Source organism: Myzus persicae, unplaced genomic scaffold (genome assembly GCF_001856785.1).
Source record: "Myzus persicae strain clone G006 unplaced genomic scaffold, MPER_G0061.0, whole genome shotgun sequence".
Taxonomy (NCBI): domain Eukaryota; kingdom Metazoa; phylum Arthropoda; class Insecta; order Hemiptera; family Aphididae; genus Myzus; species Myzus persicae.
In genome coordinates, this window is record NW_019104428.1 from 24,862 (window position 1) to 50,354 (window position 25,493).

A 25,493-nucleotide genomic window follows, 5' to 3' on the forward strand; every position below is an offset into this window, starting at 1 on the left:
TATTCGTTTACCCTATATTACATACTGAACTTTTATATACAAAATCATGTTATTTATTCTTTAAAAATCCATCTGTACCTCTATCTGTACCTTTTTTTTTTTTTTTTTTTTTTTTCCCTTCTGAAACCGGGAACGGGTGGGAACTGTTTAGCACAATACTGCCACCCGAACCCGTATCGTTTATTCACCAAACAACATCACAAACAAGCAAAAAAGTATACATACATGGGGGCCTCTAACCACCCTAGGAATTCGGCCTTCGGCCCACAAATAAAAAACGCGCCTGCCTAACCCGCTCTAAGGACCTCTATCTGTACCCTGTGTCTCTGTGATGTGTGTCGGTTCATAAATGTCTCTGATAAAAAATGCATAGGTATTGCATAGAATCGTCTTGCAAATCGTCAAATGCAACGATTTTTTTTTAATAATCTTTTGTTTAAAATTAGTTAATATAGAATATCTATTTTTAAATGCATCGGTGTAGTATACCGACGTTTTACATAAAATCGTCATTCCAATGTACGGTCGGTCAGAACAACATCACGCCACCAGATAATCATATTGATGCTGCCATCTGATTCGCCAAAACCGAGTTAAGACACATCACGCCAGTCCTATGACGTCAATCATCCTCTCCTCAATCGCTGTATGTCTCATATAAATAGGAGTAGTTATTACAGAAGAGATCAGAGATAGTTTCATACACAAACTTCAAAATATATTTATTATCGTTAAAGTTATTTTATATTAACTATTTACTTTTAATAAACACTCAAAGTTATATGTTAATTGTTAGCTCAGCTAAGGTTAGTGGACTGTATTGTGTAAATAAATGGTAACAACTGTATTTCTGATTTTGCCGTGAGCGGCGGACTACTATTTTTAAAAATTCAAAAAACAAAACAAATTTAGGTATTAGTAAAGGGTTATACAGGGACTGGCCAATCTGGGGGATTCGTCTGGGATGACGAATAAAATTAACACAACAAAATTATAATAAAGATTTAGAACAAAGACGTACGCAGACAATGACGGTGGACGCGTTGGCCTCAGTGACAATGGCTTAACGACGGTGATGGGTAGGACGGTGACTTCGACGGTGAGGTTAGGTTGGTGGCTCGAATCCAAATCCATACTACCTAACAACTTGTTCGCATTTAGACGCGGTAGAGGAACCATAGACTGTCTTGCCAACTTTATTGGTCAGATTTATCAATCTTTTAACAACAAAGAATTCTTCGTCGCTACCTTCATAGATATTCGAGGTGCTTTCGACTTTATGCACATTCCCTTACTACTATCTCACCTAGTAACATTAAATTTACCCCCAACATTTATTAATCTAATCTCTCTCATTTTCTCCAATAGGCAACTACATTTTTTCTCCTCCTTCGGATCCACCACCATATGCTCAACTTCGACGGGCCTTCCTCAAGGCAGTTGTTTGAGCCCCATCTTGTTTAATTTGTACATGTGTCGAATTATTGAACACCTCAATACTTTGGGACATAACTGCCTTGTGTATGCCGACGATATTGTTATTTTCACTCATGATAGACATCTTGAAGCGGCTGTAACATCCATGAATAATGCTTTAGAGTCCCTTAATGAAGCCCTGACGTCTTCCTTCTTCTCTATCGCATACAACAAATGTAAAGCAACTATTTTTACTAGGCGCCGCTTTGATTACTGCCCGACGATCATTGATGTTATAATTCCTGTAGTTACGAATTACACATACTTAGGTATAAACCTTGATTCCAAGCTTAGATGGTCGCCTCATATTAATGATCTTACCAAATTCTGCCCCAGTGGTCTAATTTTCTTAGATCGGTGTCAAACACATGGTGGGGCTCTCACCCTTTCTCACTATTAACCATCTATAAATCAGTCATTAGAGCCAAACTAGATTAAGGGTGCTTCTTTTCAGGGTCATCTGCTTATTCTCACAGCTGTAAACTTAACCAACTACAAACCTCTTGTATCAGATCCATCCTCGGTGCATTAAAATAAACTCCATCGCCCACCATTGAAATCGAAGCGGTCTGCCAACCACTGAATCTTAGATGCAAATGACTCCGAAAATTTCTCCTCACAGATTTGTCCAATAATCATTCTAATGTTTTTAACATCTTTACAGATGTTTATTTTGCTTGGCGTTATGTTAGCAAATCAGTTCCAGTTCTCGCCTCTGTAGCACATTACCTTATATCTTCTCGTGACTATATTCTTAAAGTTAATAAATTACCGCTATATGAAGCCACCTTTCCATCGTTACTATTCTACCCTAAAATCAACTGCGATAAAAACTTCCTTGGTCATTCCATCGACTTTCTTAAAGCATCGTCCTCCAATATAGTCAACGGTCTTTTTCAAGACTTTATTCACAATACGTTCCCACTGTTCATTCTTATCTACACTGACGGTTCGGTTTCTCCGATTTCCGCCGGATAATCTTTTTTCATTCCGGAGCTATGTATCTCTTTCGCTAACAACCTACCTCCAACAGCCTCATCTTATATTACAGAATGCTTTGACGTAGTTGAATCGCTCCAACTCATATCTACCTTACAACCAAGTAAGTTCCTTATCGCCACTGACTCACTCTCCTGCCTCCAATCTCTCTCTTCCAATATATTCAAATCACCACCTAACCCTCCAATATTCCTAATTAGAAATCTTCTATTCTCTCTCGAAGGCAAAGCTTTTGAATTACAGTTTCTCTGGATTCCAGCCCACACAGGCATTACCGGTAATGAAACAGCTGATTGCTTAGCCAAAAATACAGCATCGCTCCAACTTCCGTCCTATATTCCAATTCCTTGGTTTGATTTCTGTCCTAAGCTTAAATCTTGGGTTTACTGTCTATGGTCCGACTCTTACAACAACCTACCACCTCACCTTGCCACATGGTACAGAAAATTAAACGCTATAATTCCATCTAAGCCATGGTTCAATAATTCAAAATTATCTCGCAAAGCAATCAGCACATTTTCCCGTTTCTGCTTTCGTCACACCCTTCTCCCTTCGCACTCTTTTAAGCTATCTCTTAACGATTCGTCTCTCTGCATTTTTGATCATGCTCAAGCTATTTGTGACATTAATCATATCTTATTTAATTGCCCTGCCCTGCACGCAGAGCGTCTACATATTTTTTCCTTTCTCCGCTCTCTAAATATCCCTCTCAATTCCTACCACATACTTACTTCTCAATCCCATCCTGCTATCCTTGCAAGAATTGCTTATATCCTCAATTCTAGGCTGCTTATATAATTAACTCTACTGTATATTTATTTTTTATATTTTCCTCTAATTTATTATAACTGTCGAAATTAATTGAACAACAAAGTTTCAGTAACAAAAAAAAAAATATAGAATGTTTGCTATAGGTATTACATTGGAACAAACTATGCGTGAGACTATGAATAATGTTGATTGGTTACCTACTATTTTACCTCATTGATTTTTAATATTATAATATTGAGCCATTAAATTAATACAATTTTCAAAATAATTTAATTAATACAGTTGTTTTTTTTTCAATTTTAGTCATCAAGATAGAGTAACTGATGTATGCATGTATCCATGCCATTTGGGAGATTATTCTGTTTGGAAAAACTTCTTGTGAAAAAACTGTTTCCACTAATGGTTCCACATGGCGTTTATGTTGATAGTGTATGCCAGTATGATAAGATCTATAGAGTATGGTAGTAAATAATCTCTGAATTGTATACTATTGCATGGTTCATCAATGTCCTTGGCAATTTTACATATTTCCAACCATGTACATTTTTTAACCCTCAACCACCACGGACAAGCAAACACATCACACATAATAATAATTTATAGATTTCATAATAATTATAATATTTATAGGAAAATAATTAACTACACTCGTATTTATTTACATAAATATTCATAATAGTCAATATCTGTTTGTTTTTGGTCAGTTATATGGTACCAACAAAGTTATGGATTTATAACATTTTTTAATAAACCAAGTATACAAACGTTTTTTTTATATTTTTGGAAATATTTATCATCAATTATGATAGTGATGTCTCGTTAACAACTATTTTTGATACTTGATGAACAAAAACTTACTATTTTATAAAACTAAATTACAAATTACAGAATCCAATAAATAGATATTACATATTTTGTATTTTTCTATAATTGAACTCTACATTAGAGGATTGAAATTTTTCTTATTAATAGATACAATAAAATAAAATAAGAAACGGTTAAAATGTAATTAAAGAAATAAAATTACATTTTAAATGTGCTAAAATAATTTTTGGGAAATACAATTTTTCTAGCAGTTTTAATTTATGTTAAAATATTTACCCGACTAAAAGATTAAAATATCAAATCACTGTCCAGTCAGTTCTCCATATTACTCTATTGATAAATATGACACCTTTGAAAACTAAACATGGTTTGTTGGTTTAAAATAAATAAACAATTTAATTAAATAGATACTTTGTGTGTAGATTATTGAGACTAATATTAATTTATTATTATTTTTTATTAAACTTCATATAAGATGTATATGATTTTTATTTACTGTCTTTTTAAGTTGGCAACAAACTAATTTTTTTATATTATTTAAATTCAAATTTGATCTATAAAAACTGAAAAATAGAAATAGTGACTTCTTATTAACATTTTTTACATTATTACAGGATATTAACATTCTTATAAAAAATGATTTTGTATTCATTTAATTTAAATTTGTATGATAATGATATGAAATAACTCGCCGAAGAATTGAGTAATGATTCAATTAAATTTACTTATCTGTGGGGTTCACAAATAAATAAACAAGTTGAACCATGATTCCCTGAACTATATGAACCAGTTCAATTAATTGAAAAATAAATCACTAAATTAGTTTATTAAAGTTCATGTCCCATCCCTATTACTCAACAATGTATTCTTCAGCTCATAATTCTTAAAGTTGTATTTTGTCTTTTTTATGTATATTTAAATTTTTTTTTTAATGATAAACTTAGAATAAAATATATGTAGGTACCTAGTATATTATTTTGTATTTAAAATTTCAGCTGTATAATTTTTTTAAAATTAATATTTGAAACCTTAATTTTATAATTTATACATTACTTACAGTTTATATGTTGTATAACTATGTACCTTATATATAAAATAAAATATATTATATAGATTTTAAGCAATTAAATGAAATTTTTAAGTTTTATACGGCTTATAAATTCTGATGAATTTACGACTGATACTTATATGTCGGTATGTATGTTTTTAAAACTGAATTTAAAACAAAAAACATTAGACATAAGTAATAACTGTTGTTGAACATAAAATTAATAGCATTGGAAATGTTTATCACTCAATCGTATATTTCTATAACAGCGTCGTAAATTGCATTAGTATATAAAGGAGTACAAATGGAAACATTTTGTCAATAAATAATCAAGAGTAATCAGAATTATTATTAGTTCTATGTTACACAGATTCCCCAGTGGTGTCACAAACATACTTTTATTTGGCATTCAGTTTTCAAATGTTTGTAAGTTTGGGCGGATCGCTTCAATATTTACCCTTGTGGATAAAAAGTTTGTGACCACGCTTGGCTCTCATTAAATATTTATATTGATATAATGTAAAATGCATAAATTCAGAGTTAGCCAAGTGCAGTTTCACACAAGATCAATATATATATATAGACATAGTGTTATTCTAGTGAACAACAAGTTGTTTTAAGTTGGTTAAAAATTAAATTTATTTATGAATTATTTATCAATAATAATTTATAATACCTTTGTGGAATTTTTATGCAATTTGCATAATTGTATATTTTTATAAATGAATACTTATATTATTCATTATACCTAGGTATAACTCATTATAACATATAGAATCATGGCTTTAGATCCCTAAAAAAATGTTTGCTATTAACATATAACATAGTAATTTCTGCCGAAATGTCATCACCATCGTGAAGTATTTTAAACAAATAAACATAATTTTTTTTTGGTTACACTACATATAATTGTTTGTTTAAGCCAACTCTGGAATGTCTACTAACGAATATAATTCGTTATATATAATTATATATTAGTCTTCAACAAAATGTACCATTTTATGCGATTAATTCAAGTTATTCTAATGTATTACATGCCATTAACTTTTATCAAACTGATTTTGAAGATAACTTTATTCCATCGATTATTGAAGGTGTATGGAGACTAAGGAAAAATAAATGGAAATTATTTTCTTTAGATTCTTCGAACAGCATTCCAAAAAATGCTATCGAAGCATTAAAAAAATGTAACAGAAATGAATTTCCCACGATGCATGTGTAGCGAGCTGCGACTTTGTTTAAATATTATAAATAAACAATGTAACTTCAAAGAACAAGAACTCTATATATATAATAGTTGAAGGAGGCCTACAAAGCGCCTATTCGTTATGATAAATTGCGGGTGGCCTCGAAACGTATATGTTCATAGATATATAACTACTTATATGAATATTATTAAAATAGTTCACACTAAAAGTGTTGTGTTGACTCTATAGAGATGACAACGATCAGATTGCCGCCCACGGAATGACCTTATATGGTAAAGTAGTAGGATAATAGGCAGGGATATGATCCAAGGATCACCATTATAAAATACGTCACTCGAATAGGCTTCGGTAGACGGACCAACAACACCGAGCTAGCCGGACTAACACCACCGAGATAGACGGACCAACACCAACGAAGAGCTAGGAGCTAGGATATGAAAGTCACATCTCGCTAGTCTTCATTATTTAAAATAGTCATTTTGGACTTAATAAATTTATTGTGTTTTGTATTAATTAAATAAAAAGTATTCAAATTATAAAGAAAAACCAAACTCTTGTTCATTTATTCTCAACACCATCAAACGAACGTAGTCAGATTGTTACACATGTTCTGTTAAAAATATGCACTATACCTGTTACTACTGCATCGGTTGAAAGGAGTTTTTCAACACTAGGTCGACTTAAAACGTTTTTGAGGAATGAACAAGGAAACGTTAGATTGTCAGGCCTTGCATTGATGACAATTCATCGTAACATTCCAATCAATGTAGAAGAAATAGTAAATATGTTTATAAAAAAAATAGAAAAATGAATTTTATCGAATAAATCTATAAGACTAAATATTAATAAATATGTATTTATAAATTAAAATATCTCTACTTGTATCATTTATGTCATAATTAAAACCACTTGGCCACCTAAAAAATGTTCCAGTTGTAACTTGTAGCTATGTATTCTGGTGATAAATTGGCCCATAGTGAAAATAATTCCTATATACGCCACTGCTGGTCTTCGTACACGCAGTACAAATTATTACAAAATAAATATTACTCGAATAATATTCACGTTCGCGTAACCCTAACGCTTTATATGCATATGTATCCAAAAAAAAACTATTGAGTCTAGCGCACACACACGACCGATTTACCGCACAATTTCAGTATTAACCCCACACCTGAACTGTGGTACAACTTTAAAATACGCACTATTGTACCTGAGCGTACAGAATAGAAGGTGAGAAATAAATAAAAGAACTGCTTATATAATCTCCGGTGCATCCGAATTGCATGCCAAAAAAAATAAATAAAAATCGGGTCGTCCGAATTCCTTGCTTTCTCTTGGAGGGGTATATCCGAATAAATAACTTACATTTCAACTGGAGGATCGGGATTTTGTTACATTACAATAAAACATATAAATATTGCAGAAGGTAACACTGTGAATAAAAATCATAAAATAAAACTATTTTTTTTTAATCGACAACAAAGGCCATTAGTTAAATAAAACTATTGTAGTTTAGGGTAATCAAGTAAGTGCATTTTAAATAATATTATTTTTTTAATTTGGTGGTTTTTTTTGACATTTCGGGAAACAGACCGAAACCACAATACACTACATTACCCCAATATAGATACTGTTTGGGAAAACATTTACACGGATATAAAAATATTTCAATCCAGAAACTCATCACTAAACAGTTGTAATAACCATACATAAAAGAGCGTTTCTATACATGCATTCATTACATGCAGTCCAAAAAAAAGTTTAAGTTATTTAAGTGCATACAGGGCTGGATTTGACGGGGGGAATTAAGGGCATATGCCCCGGGCCCCCAAATTTTAGGGGCCCCCGAGACTCGAATCAGAAATATAAAAAAATTGCAATTTGGGTTCTCAAACTATATTTAAAAAAAATATAGTTTTGAAGAATTTCCACCACTCGCTGGTCATGTCGATCTGACGCAACTAAAGCATTATTTCATGGATATTCTCAAATAAAATCTTCTCTTGACAGTATCTAATAATTTAAATGAGTTACCAAAAACACGCGATGAAGCAAATGGACTATACAACTAGATGTGTAAGTTAGAAACAGGTATATATTGTGCATTTTGGAACGAAATTCTGGATCATTTCAACGCTACTAATAAAATTCTTCAAGCTCCCACATTAGTCCTTAATAATGCTGTTGCATCTGTCAAGTCATTTAAGTGCTTTATAGATGCTCAACGTGCACATCAAGTAAGACTGGTAAAGAATTTGTAAACTTTCTTATAAATAGTCTCCCAGTTGAAGCTCATATCCCAGGCTATCAGTATTTAACCTACCAGGACCTGGTACGAAGTTAAAAAATAGGCTAGAGCACGGTGATGAAGGAATAAACCCATTGGACGCGGCTTGTCGTGATCACGATATTGTGTATGCAACGAGTAAAAATTTAGACGATAGACATAAAGCTGATTAAGTGTTGGAAAATCGTGCTTGAGAAAGATTTAAAGCAAAAGATACTCCTAGAAAAGAGAAGTTATTTGCGTACGCGGTATAAAACGCAATGAAAGCTAGAAGAAAAATAGGTATGTGTTGTAAAGGTAAACGGAAACGTGTTACGAAAAGAAATGGTGTGCTAGCGGCAAAAAAAAAGAACGTTAAAGAAAAATAATGGTGGGAAAAGGTTGATCTTAGCAAAAGGTCAGTCAGGGGGTGTAGTTCCCTTAATACCTATATTTGCAGGTCTGTCAGCATTTGGTAGTCTGATGTCTGGAGGTGCTGGTGTGTATAATGCTTATCAAAATTCGAAAAGAAAAAGATGATGGTTTCTACTCGGCCAAAAATGGAATGAAGAAAAAAAACTGATAAAAACGCTACCTGACAGACCGCTGTCGTCTCAAGATCTTATAAAATATGTTAGAAAGTTGAAAATCAATCATTTTCGTTTAGCCTTTTCACGTGATAACTTACCTAAAAACCCGTATGCAATTGAATGCGGCATATTAAACTTGGACATATCTTCAGGAGACGGAAGTCATTGGGTAGCGTTTCATAAAAATCAGGACAAAATTGTTTATTTTGATAGCTTCGGTAATTTACCTCCACCAATTGAATTACAGCATTATTTTAAAAAGTTTAAAATAGTATATAACTATTCTAACTATCAAGATTTCAATACATTTAACTGTGGTCATTTATATCTTGAATTTTTACAATGTATAAATCTGCTACATTAAGGTTGACTGGAAATACAACTACATTATATGCAAATTATTTCCCGTCTCTAAACGTTTACAATGATTCCGAAATAGCTTTGTTATGTTTTGTAATTCATTTCCAAATATAAATTCAACTAATAAAAAACTTGAGATAGAAGTAATTCTTTCAGCAAGTAATACATATATTTTTAAAACGTTTATTTTTATTCTGATAGAAGGGTGTTATGAAATAGAAGATATTAACAATACAAGTTCAAAAGAGTTATTTCCTTTTAATAACGAATATAAAACACAGCTATTCTTTAATGTTACTATTTATCACATCGATTTTAGAATGTACATTAAATGTAATGGGATACTAAGGTTAAATATTCCAAACAGTATAGCTTTTTTTCGGGCTTAAAAACAGACCTATGAACCAATGTACGATGCTCTTCGATCAGAAAAAGCTATACATTTAAACATGATTAATTCTATAAAAGTAATGTGTAATATAGCTCAAGGATCATTCAGCAATCATCTTCAAAGTCATTCAATTTACGAGTTTTACCCTAGTGAAATTACAGGATCTACAGTAATCCAGTCACCACGAAACTTAATTTATTACAAATTGAATAAAACAAATATTGACTCAATTAAAAATGATAGCGAAAAAGCACATTCCTAGGGGTTTCAGGAAGCAGTTCATCACAGGCTGGGACGAAACGTGTAATGAACTGTATGCGGAGTTTCAAAGGTCAAAAGATAATAACATAGCGGATGAATTAATTAACAACTTAAACTCAATAAGAAAACAAAGATGGCATGAAAAGACAGAAAATCTAGACTTTACCCACACCAGCCATAAAGCATGGAGCCTAATGAAAAAATTAGGCACCTCAAATAATATCACGAAAGGTCAGCATACCTTAAGACCAAATAGTGTAGCAACCAGATTAAAAAGCATTGGGAAACTTTCAGTAGACAAAGATCATAAACGATTAATAAAAACAGAACTAAGAAATCATAGGAAAATGCTAATACCGAATCAAACACTGGACGCTGCTTTTACACAAAATGATGTATGCAACGCAATAAAGAAAACCAAAATAAACAATGCTGCAGGCTTCGATGGGATATATTCTGAGTTTTTTAAATTCGCAGGACCGAGAACTCATACCTGGCTAACTATGTTTTATAACGATATTATAGAAACTGCTAAACTACCAAAACAATTTAAAAGAGCGAAAGTGATTGCGTTATTAAAACCCGGGAAAGATGGCCACGAAGCCGCAGATTATCGACCTATATCATTACTGAGCGTTACGTATAAGATCTAAGAAAGAATGATTTTAGAACGTATACAACCATATATCGAAGACGTGATACCAATAGAACAGGCTGGATTTAGGGAATACCGAGGATGTGAGGAGCAAGTGCTAGCGCTCACAACTCTAATAGAATCTGGATTCCAAAGGAAATTTAAAACTAGTGTAGCGTTCATTGATTTGTCAGCGGCATATGACACAGTATGGAGAGACGGTCTTTTGAATAAGTTCGCCAAGGTCACCCCATGCAAGAAATTATTCACACTCCTAGATAGAATGCTCACGAACCGCCGCTTCAAAGTATTTTTGGGTAATAAGGAAAGCAATTGGCGCACAGTACTTAATGGTCTTCCCCAAGGTTCGGTACTTGCCCCGACTCTATTTAACTTATATATACATGACCTACCTGTTACGAAAGGGCTTAAGTTCCAATACGCGGACGATATTGCTATTGCTTATCAAAGCACTGATTTAGAGGACGGCGAGAAAGCACTTACTGAAGACCTCAGTACGATGAACAAATACTTCTCTAAATGGCGTTTAAAACCAAACCCTACCAAGACTGAAGTATGTGCTTTTCACCTAAACAACAAAAAGGCTAGAGAAGAGTTGAAAGTGACATTCCAAGGAGTACAATTAAAGCACAACTTCACGCCGAAATACTTGGGAATAACACTGGATCGTACACTCACATTTAAAGAACATCTTGTCAAAACTGGAAAGAAAGTACGATCCAGAGTCAATTTAATTCAAAAACTCGCCGGTACAGGATGGGGTGCTAGCGCTAAAACATTACGGACAGCAGCACTGGCGCTAACATACAGTGCAGCTGAATACGGTGCCCAAGTGTGGTGTAATAGTGCACACGTGAAAAAAGTTGACACACAATTGCATAGCGTAATGAGAGTGATTAGCGGCACGGTTAAGTCCACTCAGTTACAATGGCTACCAGTTCTAACCAATATAGCTCCACCAGACCTACGAAGAAAGCAGAAACTTATTAATACTATCAGAAAAGCCGAAGATAGGAGGAACTCACTGCTAGCCGAAAGATTAGAAGATATACCGGCACTCAGACTAAAGTCAAGGAAACCGCCTTGGAAGACAGCTAAAGACCTAATAAGATCAGGATTTGAAACCAAAAAGTGCTGGTGCGATGAATGGACTAACTCTACTTTACCAATCAAAAACAAAAATCTGGTGATGGACCCCAATCAAGGAGTTATGGGTATGGAACTGCCTAGACATGAATGGTCTGTACTAAATCGTCTTCGAACAGGTCATGGCCGTTGCGCTGATATGATATTTAAATGGCAACTCCAAGACAGCCCAGCATGCGATTGCGGTAACGATAGACAAACCATAAATCACATAATAAAGGAATGCCAGATAAGGAAATTCCACCAGGGCATCGAAGGAATCCACGCGATAACACCGGAAGCAGTAAAGTGGATAAGGGAACTGGACGTACACTTGTAACCTGTAAACTGTAACGCATTGTTATGTCATATTATATTATATATTTATAAAACCTTAACCTTTCTAATCTAAATTTAGTTAAATTATGCTTTATGCTTATATTTTATTTTTATTATTTTATTGTTAATTTTGCTGTAAATGATTTGTTAAGCCATACGAATAAATAAATAAATTGACTCAATAACCGTTCAGCTAGTTGATCAAGATCATAACCTGATTAATAATTTTGGTGAGACATTAACAATCGTTCTACATATTAAACGTTACGGGTCTTGAGATGGGATTAAAATTCAATATAAGCCCATTACTTCAGATCAGTCCAACTAGTCGTAAGACTAAAGTGGTACTAGCAACATCAAATAAAGTTAAAAATTTGACAGGGAAAAATAAAAAAATTTTACAAGCTTTTTGTTATCAACTACAGCCAGAATGCCTGAGAGTGATATTTTAGATATGGGTTCACGGTATGAAACGTATTCTAGAATTTCGAAAATTGAATATCATTCATATACGCCGTATACAACATCGTTTAATAATAATGACGAGATACGTATATCAATCCAGCAAACAGATGTTTATCCATATCTACATGAGAGCTTTATTTTCCTTGAAGGAATAATATCGGAAGCTGACAAAGTGAAACTATCTAATAATGGTTACTCTTACCTTTTTGAACAAATACGATTAGAAATCAATGGGATAGAAGTAGATAGTATGCGTGTTCTTGGAATCACTAGCTCGTTAAAAGGTTACTTATCCTGTACACCCGACAACTATCATTGTTATGAGAATTCTGGCTGGAATTTTAAAAATGCATCACAATCAGCAAACGAAAAAGGCGAATATAGTGCTTGCATCCCTTGCAATTAGTTAGATTTTTTTGAAGACTTTAAAATAATATTAGTTGATTCTAGATTGGAATTGATATTAACTCGAAGTCATACCGATATAAATGCTTTTAACTTAAAAACTGGTGCAGCTTCTCCTACTACAGGTAAAGTGATTTTAAACAAAATAGTCTGGAAGGTTCCACATATTACTGTTGACGATGAAGAAAGGTTGAAGTTATTGAAACTTGTAGAAAAAGAAAAAAGTTTGTTTATACCTTTTAGATCTTTTGAAACTTTTGAATATCCTGAACTCGGGACTACTAAAAAAGTTGTATGGAACTTGAAAACTGCTTCAAAATTAGAAAAACCACGATTTATCATAATTGGATTGCAGAAGGGACGTAAAAATTCGTTTTCAAAAGATAATAGTATATTTGATCATTGTAATCTAACAAACGTTAAAGTATTTCTAAGCTCGATAGCTTATCCGTATGATAATTTTAATTTGGATTTTGCAAAAAATATTTTACCTTATTATATGATATGTATACATCTTTTCAAGAATCGTACTATGAAAAAAATATAAGGAACCCGATATTGAGTCCTTCCACTTTTCCATCAAACGCCCCGATTATAGTTATCGATACTTCAAAACAGAATAATTCAGCTATAGCCTCAGCAGTGGATGTTCAATTGGAAATTGAGGCATCGGTATCCTTTACAGGTGTAACTGCTTATTGTTTATTAATTCATGATCGTATCGTAGAATATGTAACCTTTTACTAGAGAAGTAAGAACACTCGTGTAAATATAATTAATTTATAACAATAAAAAAAATTTATTTAATAATTTGTGTTTTTAATTGAAATATTAATATTTATTTTTAATTTAGAAGTATTCATAAAAAAAATGTGTACACTGAGTGTGAAATTACCGTATTGTGTGATACGATAATTCTGAATCGTCTGAGCCAGACATTCCCGTTTGAATAAAAAAAAAATACAGTGGAAAAACGAACTGTGAACATACAAATACATACTATTTGTATTTGAAGAATCTACTCCACAAGATTTTTCTGCACTTTTCGGTTTAGTAAAATTTAAATTTAAATTTACCGATGCTTGAGTACCTACATTATTATTACGTTAATAAACATAATAAAAAATAAAATTTTCCTCGGGCACCTCAAAAGAAGGTATTATTTGATTATTTATTTCTTGAAATTCCATGGTTTTTTTTTGTATACTTCTTTAAATATTGAAGGTATATACGACGGGCTTCTGGGATCAAGAGACCTATTATTTAAATAGTAAAATAATTTAAAGTTTTGATTTAAATTATTAAACACTCTTAATAATATCAATATAAATGAAATATAAGATAAAGAAATAAAAAAAGACATTAATACTCATGATAAGAAGTGCTATTTTTTCTATGTCTCACATATTGCATTTATTAAGAATGTTTAATCACTTTTAATAAATTATTTATATTATATTTAATAAAACTTAATTATGACCTCTTATTATTAATAAAATGGGTACTACAAACAACACTATGAACACTAGGACGCCAAGGTTTTCTATTTACTCTAAAGTAAAACAAAAAAAAAAAAACAAATCAGAATAATAATAACTATTTAATTTGAGCATTTTTCTTTCTTTATAATGTAGGGCATAAACACTAATTGCTGATTATGAACGAAAAATAAAAATAATTTTTAACTAATACACCAATTATATTGTTATAGAAGCAGGTAGTAGTTGGTGCAATTCATAACGAAGAAATGGAACTTTTAGTTAATACTGATATTCAAATAAAAGAGCAACAAGAAACAAGTGAAACAGTAAGTTACACATAATTTATTTAAATGAATGATACATTTTTAACTAATACACTAATGATATTTTTATAGTGACAGGAAGTCGGTACAGTTCATAAAGAAAAAAATCGACTTACATATTCTAGTAAGGTTAAGTTAAATTTTTGTAGAATTAATATAAATTTATAAATATTTTTCTATTTTCTAAAGCACTGAAAGTGTTACTGAGGAATGCGAGGATTCTGAATTAGGAAAATTATCTTCAAATCCATAAGAAATGTTGTTTAAACTTCCTAAAAATGCTAATCTAATACAAAAATTAAATTTCATTAAACAGCATCCTCTTCAACCAGCCCATTTTTCGAACAGTAATTTAGACATACACAAGCTATATTTTAGAAACACTACTGATGGAAAAGAATTTGCAAGAAATTGGTTATCTGTGTTATGTAATGTCCATGAACTCAAATCATTCTTCTGTCCTATTTGTATAGCCTTAAGTTCTTTAAAATGTCCATAACATTTGGACAAACTAATTTTAAACATATTCATGAATGCATAATAAAACACGAGGATAATATAACACACAAACAATCTTTAAAAAGTTTTATTAGCGCTTCCAATGACAAATCAATCGAATTTGGTATAAATTTTAATTTAATGAATTTAAAAAGAAAACAAATTGAAGAAAATATCCATGTTATTAAACAAGTTTTTGAAATAATAAAATTGCTTGGTTGTCAAAATCTATCATTCAGAGGAACAAAAAACTCAGAGATTCTTTACAAATGGGATGACAAAGATAATTTAAATAAAGGTAACTTTCTTGAGTTAATACAGTTTACAGCAGAGAGAGATACTATTTTATACAAACATTTGAACAAAGCTATTAAGGATAGTAAAAAGCGAAAATTAAACTTAAAAAAAAAATCATCATCGTTCCGAGGAAGAGGTTCTCTAGTGACTTTACTTTCAAAGAAAACTGTAAATAATGTAATTGAGTCTATAGTAAATTCAATAAGAATTAAAATTAAAACCGAGTCAGGAGATAAGATGTTCAGCATTCAAGTAGACAGTATACAAGACCAGGCAGTAATTTGTATACGTTACATTTTTAATGGAGAAATCAAAGAAGGATTATTCGCTCTATTGAAAGTAACTGATTCATCTGGACAGGGATACTATGAAATTCTAAAAAAATTATTCATTGTACATAATATAAGTTTTGAAAATATCGAAGGAGAATCCTTTGATGTGGCATCTAATATGCGAGGAGAATACTCTGGATTACAATCAAAAATTAAAGAGCAAAATGACAAAAGCATTTATACTTGGTGTTATAGTCACATACTTAATTAGTGTATATGTGATACATGCAACAATTTAGGTGCTAAAAATTTATTTGGATTACTTAATACGCTTGCAACATTTTTCGGAGAGTCGTATAAATACGTTTGTATGGATTCAACAAAATGTATCACAAATTGGTTCAAATAAATTAAAAAGATGACAAATATTGTTGAAAATAACACAAAGTGGTGGTACCGGGAGAAAGAATTATTTTGGATGTTTGAAGGTGATAACGCTCTATTTCCAATTGTAATTGATGCATTGTAAGGAACTTCATTAATTGACGTTATTAATTGAGTGATTTCAAAATAATTCTTACAACACATATTTTTATGTACATATATAAAATTACTGGACCCACATCGCGGTAACTTTAGATGAAGGGATTGGATATGTTGACTGTCTGGAACATGATTGATACTGTGAAACAAGAAATTAGTAATATTAATTTTGAATGCAGAAAAAAAGAATCTGAAACGTTCTCTAAAAAAATGAATAATCAACTTAGTGATATGAATTTAACTGATGATTTAGCTGTAAAATATGAACTAAGTATAGTAAGAAATATTCGAAAAAACGTATGTATGATGAATTATGTGGAGATGAAATACCTCAGTTGCCTATAGACAGATTCAGAATAAATACTTTCAGAGTAACATTAGATCAAATTAAAGAAAGTTTAAACCGACGTTTTTCAATTAACAAGAAGTTAATAGCTGATGTTCAATTCATGATACCTAAGAATTTTCCTTCTACACAAAATATGCCTAAAGATGCTTTAAACGAATTAGTCGATATAGCAAGTATAGATCTTAATCAATTAAAAAAACTGGAACATCAAAATTTTTCGAAAGTTTACCCAAAAATATCGAATTCAGTAGAGAAAAGAACAAAATTAATATACTCTGAAACCGAAGAGGAAAGTGACATGGAAATCGAATTTGAAAACAAAGAAGTTGATGGGATCTATGAAAATATGTTTCCTTGTAAAATTGATAGTGTAGAGTGTAGACATTCGTTTTATTTACAATATTTATTTAATCATGATCAATAATATTGTTGTTTATGGTTTCAGGTAATGCAGTTTACAGTAACCACGACAAGAAAATTCGCTTGCATTGTGTCTACAGTTTGATATATAATTTAAATTTACATGTATCTGCTTATACTACACTATGTGGAGCATATGAATTTTTTTAACTCTATCAGTCACATAAGTTAACTGTGAACGTACATTTAGTAAGCTGAAACTAATTAAAACTAGATGAAGATCCAATTTAAATCAGGAAAATTTGGAGTCTCTGCTTTTAATGTCGGTAGAAATATGAAATAGATGTGTTGGAAGTTGTTAACTATTTAAAAGAATCATCCACCATTATGCATCAAATGTTGGAAATTAATTATTAAAAACGATATAATATAATCATTATAACAATATTATGAATGATGATATTATTTATTCCTAGAATATATTGGCGGTGCTAAACACCCTTTGCACCGCCGAAATTTTAGCCTATGATCATACAAAAAAAATTTGGGGGCCGCTCAAATCTTCTCCACCCGGGCCGAAATACTCTCAGTCCGCTCTTGGTTTCTTCTAGGTTTAGTAATCTTCCTGATTTATTGAATGTTCCTATATCCATTTCGAATATGATTTGTTTGGTATCCATTTTTTTAATTGGATACTAAACTGTTGGTTGAACAGTATATCATAACATCTGATATTTAGAATTGGATATTCTTGAATTCCTAATTTGTCTAGAACCCGTTTGTCTGACTACCCATTCCATAACACGATATCGTTTTTCTGTTCCCCTTGGCTTATGTAATTTTCTATGTATACTTTATCTAAATTATTTATCTTAGATTTTAGACTTAATTCTATCTGGTTTAGGCATGCGTCCCGTAATATTTCCTTACATCTAAAAATTCGCATTATTTATTTTATTGTCAGTACAACTTCCCGGTCCTTCATAGGTCTGACCTCGTCGTTGACCGGTAAAAGTAGCGGTTGCCGTTCGAGTTTTCGAATTTTAAATCTACCCAAAGTATTTGATATTGCCCCGGAAATCAGGACCATGCTGGTTCGATCAATCATGGAGAATTCGAAATCCATGATTACGAACTTGTACGATATCTTTCTGTTAATCAGTTTTAGTAATGTTTTCTTTATTTCGTTCCTTTCCCTTTTTTATTCATCAGCATACCTTGTTAAGCTCATGACTGTCGTTAGTTTATTTGTTAGATACATCTAATCAAATATAATATATTTAATTACTTATTTAATTTTACTTTGTGTTAGAATCATATCTTATTATTATTATTTTTTTTTTTTCTCTTTTTTTATTTTCAATCCTTTATCGTTGGTGGAGGATTTGGTATTGCCGCACTATAGGGCGTATCCCCCAATAGTGGACTCTTAGCTCTTTCTTGGTGTGTCTACGTAAAATTTACTTCTACTTAAAGGGTTCGGTTCGTATCGCGGTCTAACGGCTTCCCAAGTGCTAAATCTACACTTGTATGTTATATATTATATAAGCAATAATAATTTCGTAGCAAATTTTATTAACCCGATTATTGCATAAGTTAAATAACTATGATTGACGTTATTTATTCCGTACCCTGACTGCCTAAGTATTTCGTCATTTATCATACCATGTACTTCATCAGTAGGATGAAATAGCCGATTCAAAAACCTCACCCAACTCACCCACCACCAGTCCAAAAACCTCACCTACTCGTTTTGACCCCACTCCTCACCCGCCACCACACGATCTCGTACGTGCGTGACATACGTTTGCCGCTGTTATTCTAATCAGTTATCATTTTTGCGCATATCACATACGCGAGCACCATTATCAGTTATCACAAATGTTATCATTTGTTATCATATGTTATCAGTTATCATATATTTAAAAAATATAATATTTTGTGTTACCGGGACGTATCATTGTATCCCACCTCGACTCTAACCCGTTGAGCAATATAGTCAATACTGCTATATTTAAATCTTAGATCATATACTATGGATAGAGCTACTGGCTAAATATTTGAAGCCTACATATTATGGTGAATTGTGGCGAATGCGCATGCGCGCAATGTATATCTTGCGCAGTCGAGCACGGCGCGTAGGCCGTAATCACCTCTGATTTTGACAGTGTTAATAAAAAACAAATTTCCTGTTGTTTTTTTTTAATTTAAATTTTAAGTTTAAACCGGACTATACTTAATTATTATTTATTTTAAAATGAATAATAAAAACAAGAATGCTTGTAGGTTTTGCCTTAAAACTCCAGCTATGCATCCAGGCATCTCTTTACACTCGTAAGTATTTAAATAATAATTAAATCAACAATTAGTACCTACCTAAGTAAATTAATTTTAAAAATGTCTTACACTTGTACAATATGCTTAACATATGTCACTGTTTTATATTTATTAGATTTCCTAGTGACACTAAAATTCGAAAATTGTGGCTCACTGCTTGTGGCATTAGAGAAGAGGATTTCAAACACAACTTAAAACTTTGTTCACTTCATTTTGAAGAAAATTGTTTTAAATCTGGTACAGTAAGAAGATCCTTGAAACCTGGTTCAATACCAACTAAACTTTCAAGTAGAACAAAAAGTTTTTTTGAATCTGGGTATTTATCATTAGTTTTTATTTAAAATTAATAATTACATAATTAGTAAAACACATTTTTTATTCAGATCATTTTGTAATTTGTCAAGTACAAATTCAATGAAAGTACAACTTGATGATCAAGACGCTTCAACTTCAACTAATATCGAAGTTTCCAGTACTGAAGTGTGCAATGCTCAAGTATCCAGTTGTGAAGCGTTCAATACAGAAATGACTGAAGATTCTTATACAATTACTCCCAAACGAAAACGAAGGACGAATTATATTGGTGATATAACATCTCCTGACTTATGTACTCCCCGAAGAGCCAAAGTTCATTTTAACAACGCTAAGTTAAAAATTCTTAGAAGTCGCAAAAGAATTAAAGTTTTGAACCAAAAAGTTAATCGACTAAAAAAAAAACTTTAATCAATGGCTGATTTATTTGCACATTTGAAGAGTAAAAATCTGATAACAGAAGAAGCACACGATACAATTTTGGTAAACACTAAACATATTTTTAGTCTGTGTATTGTTTTATGTTGAGTATATATATTTAATATTCCATTTGTATTTTGCTATGGTAAATGTTAATTAGATGTGTTCATTGTGTTTTGCTTAACCATATTATAATAACAATTATTATTTATTTATCTCCATTAGAATGTAACGATATGGTAAATGTTAATTAGATGCATTTCGTTGTGTTTTTCTTAACTGTATTATAACTACAATTATTATTTATTTATAACCATTAGAATGTAAGATTATGTTAAATGTTGATGAGATGTGTTATTAACTTTAAGTCCTAATAAAATTTATAGATAATACATTTAATGTATTATTTATATGTGAAAACTTTGAAAAACTTAGTTTAATTTATACTTAACCCACCTCAATAATCCTGGCTACGCCACTGTAAACATTTTTATTTTTATAGGTAATGTCGTAATGATTATTGTATGAAACATTATGTAGAATGTCAATAAAATATATATTATTAGTTATTACTGTTTTTTAAATGTGTAATATTTTTAACTAAATGTTTCATACATATATATTATATTCGATTTTGGGTTTTAGAATACAACAAATGATTCAATTAAAAAAACATTGAGTAGAAGTTTGAAATCTAGAAACGCCAAATACTAACCAGCAATACATAGTTTTGCATTGACGTTACAATTTTATTCATCAAAGGCTTATACATATGTTCGAAAAATGTTTAATAATTTATTACCACACCCTGCAACACTAAGAAAATGGTATACAGTAGTCAATGGTAACCCTGGTTTTACTAGCGAAGCTTTCCAAGCAATTGAATTACATGTTAAAGATAGTAAACAACCAGTGGCATGGAATATTACTATTGATGAGATGGCAATACGAAGACAATTGTCATATTTTAGTGGTAAATTGTATGGTTGTGTTGATTTGGGAACTGGCAATATTGAAAATGACCAGGATAATGTTCAAGAAGCTACTAATGCTCTAGTGTTTTTAGCAGTATGCTTAAACGGTCATTGGAAGGTCCCAATAGGGTATTTTTTGGTTCATAGTTTTTCTGGTAGCGAAAGAGCCAATTTATTAAAACATTGTTTTTGGCGACAAAAAAATTCTTATCAATGACAAAAATGAAGAGATACAATGGAGCCATATAATACAATTACAGGAAGTTCAAGAATCCAAAGGTCTGCATGCTGCAAATAAATTTAAAAAAAATCATATTAGATATTACGAGAACAAGATGAATGTTCGTTTAGCTGCGCAAACTTTAAGCTCAAGTGTCAGTTAAAGTTTGAAGTTTTGCGAACAACTAAACGTTTTAAAGGGAACAAAGGCTACTTCTGAGTTTTGTGAAATTTTTAATGATGCCTTTGATATTACAAATTGTCGAAACAAATTAGCAAAAGGGAATTACTACATTACAATCAACGATAATACTTTACCCAAAATAAAATCGTTTTTGGAAAAATTCAAATTGTATGTTGAACAACTTAGGTATGAGAGAAAAATCCATGAACTTGATGGTGAAAGTCTGTTAAAAAGTCAAAGAAAAACTGGATTTTTAGGATTCATTATATGTATTTCTAATCTTATTAATTTGTTTCATTTGGATAAACGTTATGGTATGACTTACTTACTAAGTTACAAATTAAGTCAGGATCACATAGAAGTATTTTTTAGCGCTATGAGAAGCCATGGAGGATATAATAACAATCCCAATGCACTTCAATTCCGGACAGCATACAAACGTCTACTTGTACGGCATGAAATAAAAGGATCGGAGTTTGGCAATTGTTCTCCACTTGATTGTGCCAGCATCTTATTTGTTGGCACTAGTTCTAGAAAAGATGCAGATGCAATTTGCGACATACATTGTGATGAAAATGAAAAGATCTGTTTATTCAATGAATTTGACCATGATTATTATGAAAGATTACCGATACTAGAAGAATATGTAGTAGATATTGTAAAATATACTTCTGGCTTTATTGTGAAAAAAATCAAGAGTAAAAAAAATCTTTGAGACATATATGATTCACATTTAACATCGAATGATGATGTAAATACATCAATATTATTAGAAATTAAAACAAAAGGTAAGCTAACGAAAGCATCTGCTGATGTTCACAAAATATGTCTAACAGCAGAATATGTATTTAGACTTCAAAAAAACATTTTGTTGAAAGACAAAAATGTAAAACAAAAACTTTGTATCAAATCAATGAATGAAATAGGTATGGACTCATCCATTTTCAACACTCAAATAATGCTTAACCATATTCTTACCCAGGATATATTTGACAATCATAGGACTCAACTAATAAAGCGTATTATAGAACATTACATAACTTTAAGGATGCATCACTATGTAAAACAGCACAACCAGGTAACAACTAGAAAAAATATAAGAAGAAAATATACTAAATTAATTTTATTTAAAAACCAATAGCCACTATGAGTTATGACCACTATTCCCATGATTACATTTGTTATGGTGAATAAGATGAAATGTTTTTAATTACTTTATTGTATAAAATTTATTGTACTTATTAATATTAATGCATATTGTATTTTAATATTGAATATTAACCGTGGACAAATTCACATTTCACGTAAACAGTAAAATATACGTAATCACTAATCAGTAATCACATAATATCGTATTTTTATTATAATGATTACGCATGCGCAATAGATGCGCATGCGCAATTTATATCGGTCACCTTAATAATGTTGTATTCAACTTCCTAGTACACGTTTATATTGCAGTAGCTCTATCCATAGTATATGATCTAAGATTTAAATACACGCTAAATAATATACATAATCATATGAATTTTCTCACAACGTATAGTTAACTCTTGGGGAAATAATATACAAAATCAAACCTAACCTTGATACATAAATACGATCTGCTTATTGTGCCCGAACGGTCGTCAGGATGGCGCCGACTCATAATGTATATCCCTACACCACCCCTCACATATCCATATTCAATTCATCGATAATCGATTAAGAACGTACGTCGCCAGGATGTCGCACACTAACGATATTAAAATGCCTACTAATACACATTAATAACCGATCTACTTAAAAATGTCATATTCGCTCATGTCGCCGACTCTTAATAACCGCAATATATATCAATACTTAGAACTCCACGATAGAGTTTTCAATCAATTAATCACATTCCAGCAAAATCCATTAATATTGAAAAATGTCCCCACCTATTATAGAGACTCCTGACTCGAGGAGTCGGTGGCCATTTAGTCCGTCTGCTGCCTTAAACTGGTGTACACGTATTTTTCGCTCGCTCCGTCTATCTAAATTTTAGTGAGTTTTAAAGTGTGTGTGTGTTTTTATTTTTCAAAAATAATTTTAAACATGGCTGGTTCTATTACCAACGTTATATAAAAAGAATGCATTTACTTATGTGCCTCCATCACCACCGGCCGAACTTATCGAATCAACATATTACACACTCGACTTCGCAGCCCGTAAGTTTGTACATATCGGTATTGACCCGAGCGAAAAATTCCAGGTCGTTATCCATTTTTTATCTCCATCGAGGCATGTCAAAATAACACCGGATTTTCGAAAACGTATATTTTCACTGATGGGTAATATGCTGTCATTCGTATTGGAGCAGGCGCTAAAATATAAGCGTACGTTATTTTTGGAAACCGAACTTTATAAAATATCCAGTATGGTGTATGGCAGAGAAAATGTGCTAGTGATCGAGTCAAAAACTCATGAAGGGTGCAGAGTACTGTTAAATCGGAAGGACCTTATACAACTTCAGTATTTGGAATGGTGAATATTTGAAACGATTACACGAAAATCAAATATAACACAACCAGCTGTCCTAAAACAATTCGATATATTTTTAAACTATATCGATGTTGAATTCACCAAGGTTGATTCACCACCGAAAAATCCCGAAGAAATGGTTACATTTATCAAAAATGTACGCGGCGATAATGTAATTTCAAAAATTGCAAAAAATGATGTCAATCTCATCAGTCAACTCAAAATGTATGTTTCATCTCAATTAGCCGAACATTGGGCGAAACGATGGAGCCGGGAAATGTCGCCAGAGGTAAATCTATAAATTATATTACTTTTAAAAATATTTAATGTATAATTATTATTTTATAGTTATTCACTGAATCCGAAGTGACGCTCATTTCACCATCATCACCGCCTCAATTTTCGAGTATGTCTCCAATGCACGAAGACCCTTCGCAGGCACAGGTAATTTTTAACTTACATATCTATTGAAATAATTTAAGTATTAATAATTTTAATTTTTATAGGCAGCTGACGAGGATCGTGGTAAAGATGAATTTTTAACCCAAATCACCTCTACAGAGGCGACATGGGCACCAACAAAATCATTGGTAATACTCACATTTAATTTTTAAAATATATATGTATATATATTAACAAATTATTATTTGTTTAGCCTATTGATGATACCGATGGGCAAGCATCATCCTCACAGACGGTCATAACCAAACGTCGTAGACGTAATTCAGACAATTTTGCACAGTACCCTCCATGGTATACAACACCTCCAACAATGCGATGGAGTGTTTCTATTAAACTCATTGGCGACCTTCACAGGTTAGGTGGACACAGGCTACACCGCCAGTCAGGGCTCCCAGAGCTGACAACCCGGTGAAACTCGGTATGAGTGGTAGCACACCGAACTTTTTCGGAATATTTATTGTTCGTGGAAATTTTGTCTTCTTAGTTTTGAATGTTTTTCGCACGACGGCTACACATTTTTTAGTCAATTTCGTCAAGTTTTTTTCGCCAATATTTTTCTTTACAACATTTTTAGTGGCTTTAAGTGCTGCTTTAAAACCACAGCCGCAGCCTACTTTACGTTTTGCTTTCATGGCAGTAGTCACACCCCAAACCACAGCTTTTTCTTTTAAGCTCAAATCTTTTGACTTTAATCTATCCCAGGCTCGCTGCTCTAATATATAATCGGCTTTGTTACGATCTGCGATAGAGTTGCTATGTTCGTACGCAATATC

The 25,493-nt window shown here is 31.8% G+C and overlaps 1 pseudogene; it reads left to right on the plus strand.

Annotated features, from left to right (window-relative positions):
* The first annotated feature begins 23,832 nt into the window (after positions 1-23,832).
* LOC111042098 lies at positions 23,833-25,132 on the plus strand (annotated as a pseudogene).
* The last annotated feature ends 361 nt before the right edge of the window (positions 25,133-25,493 follow it).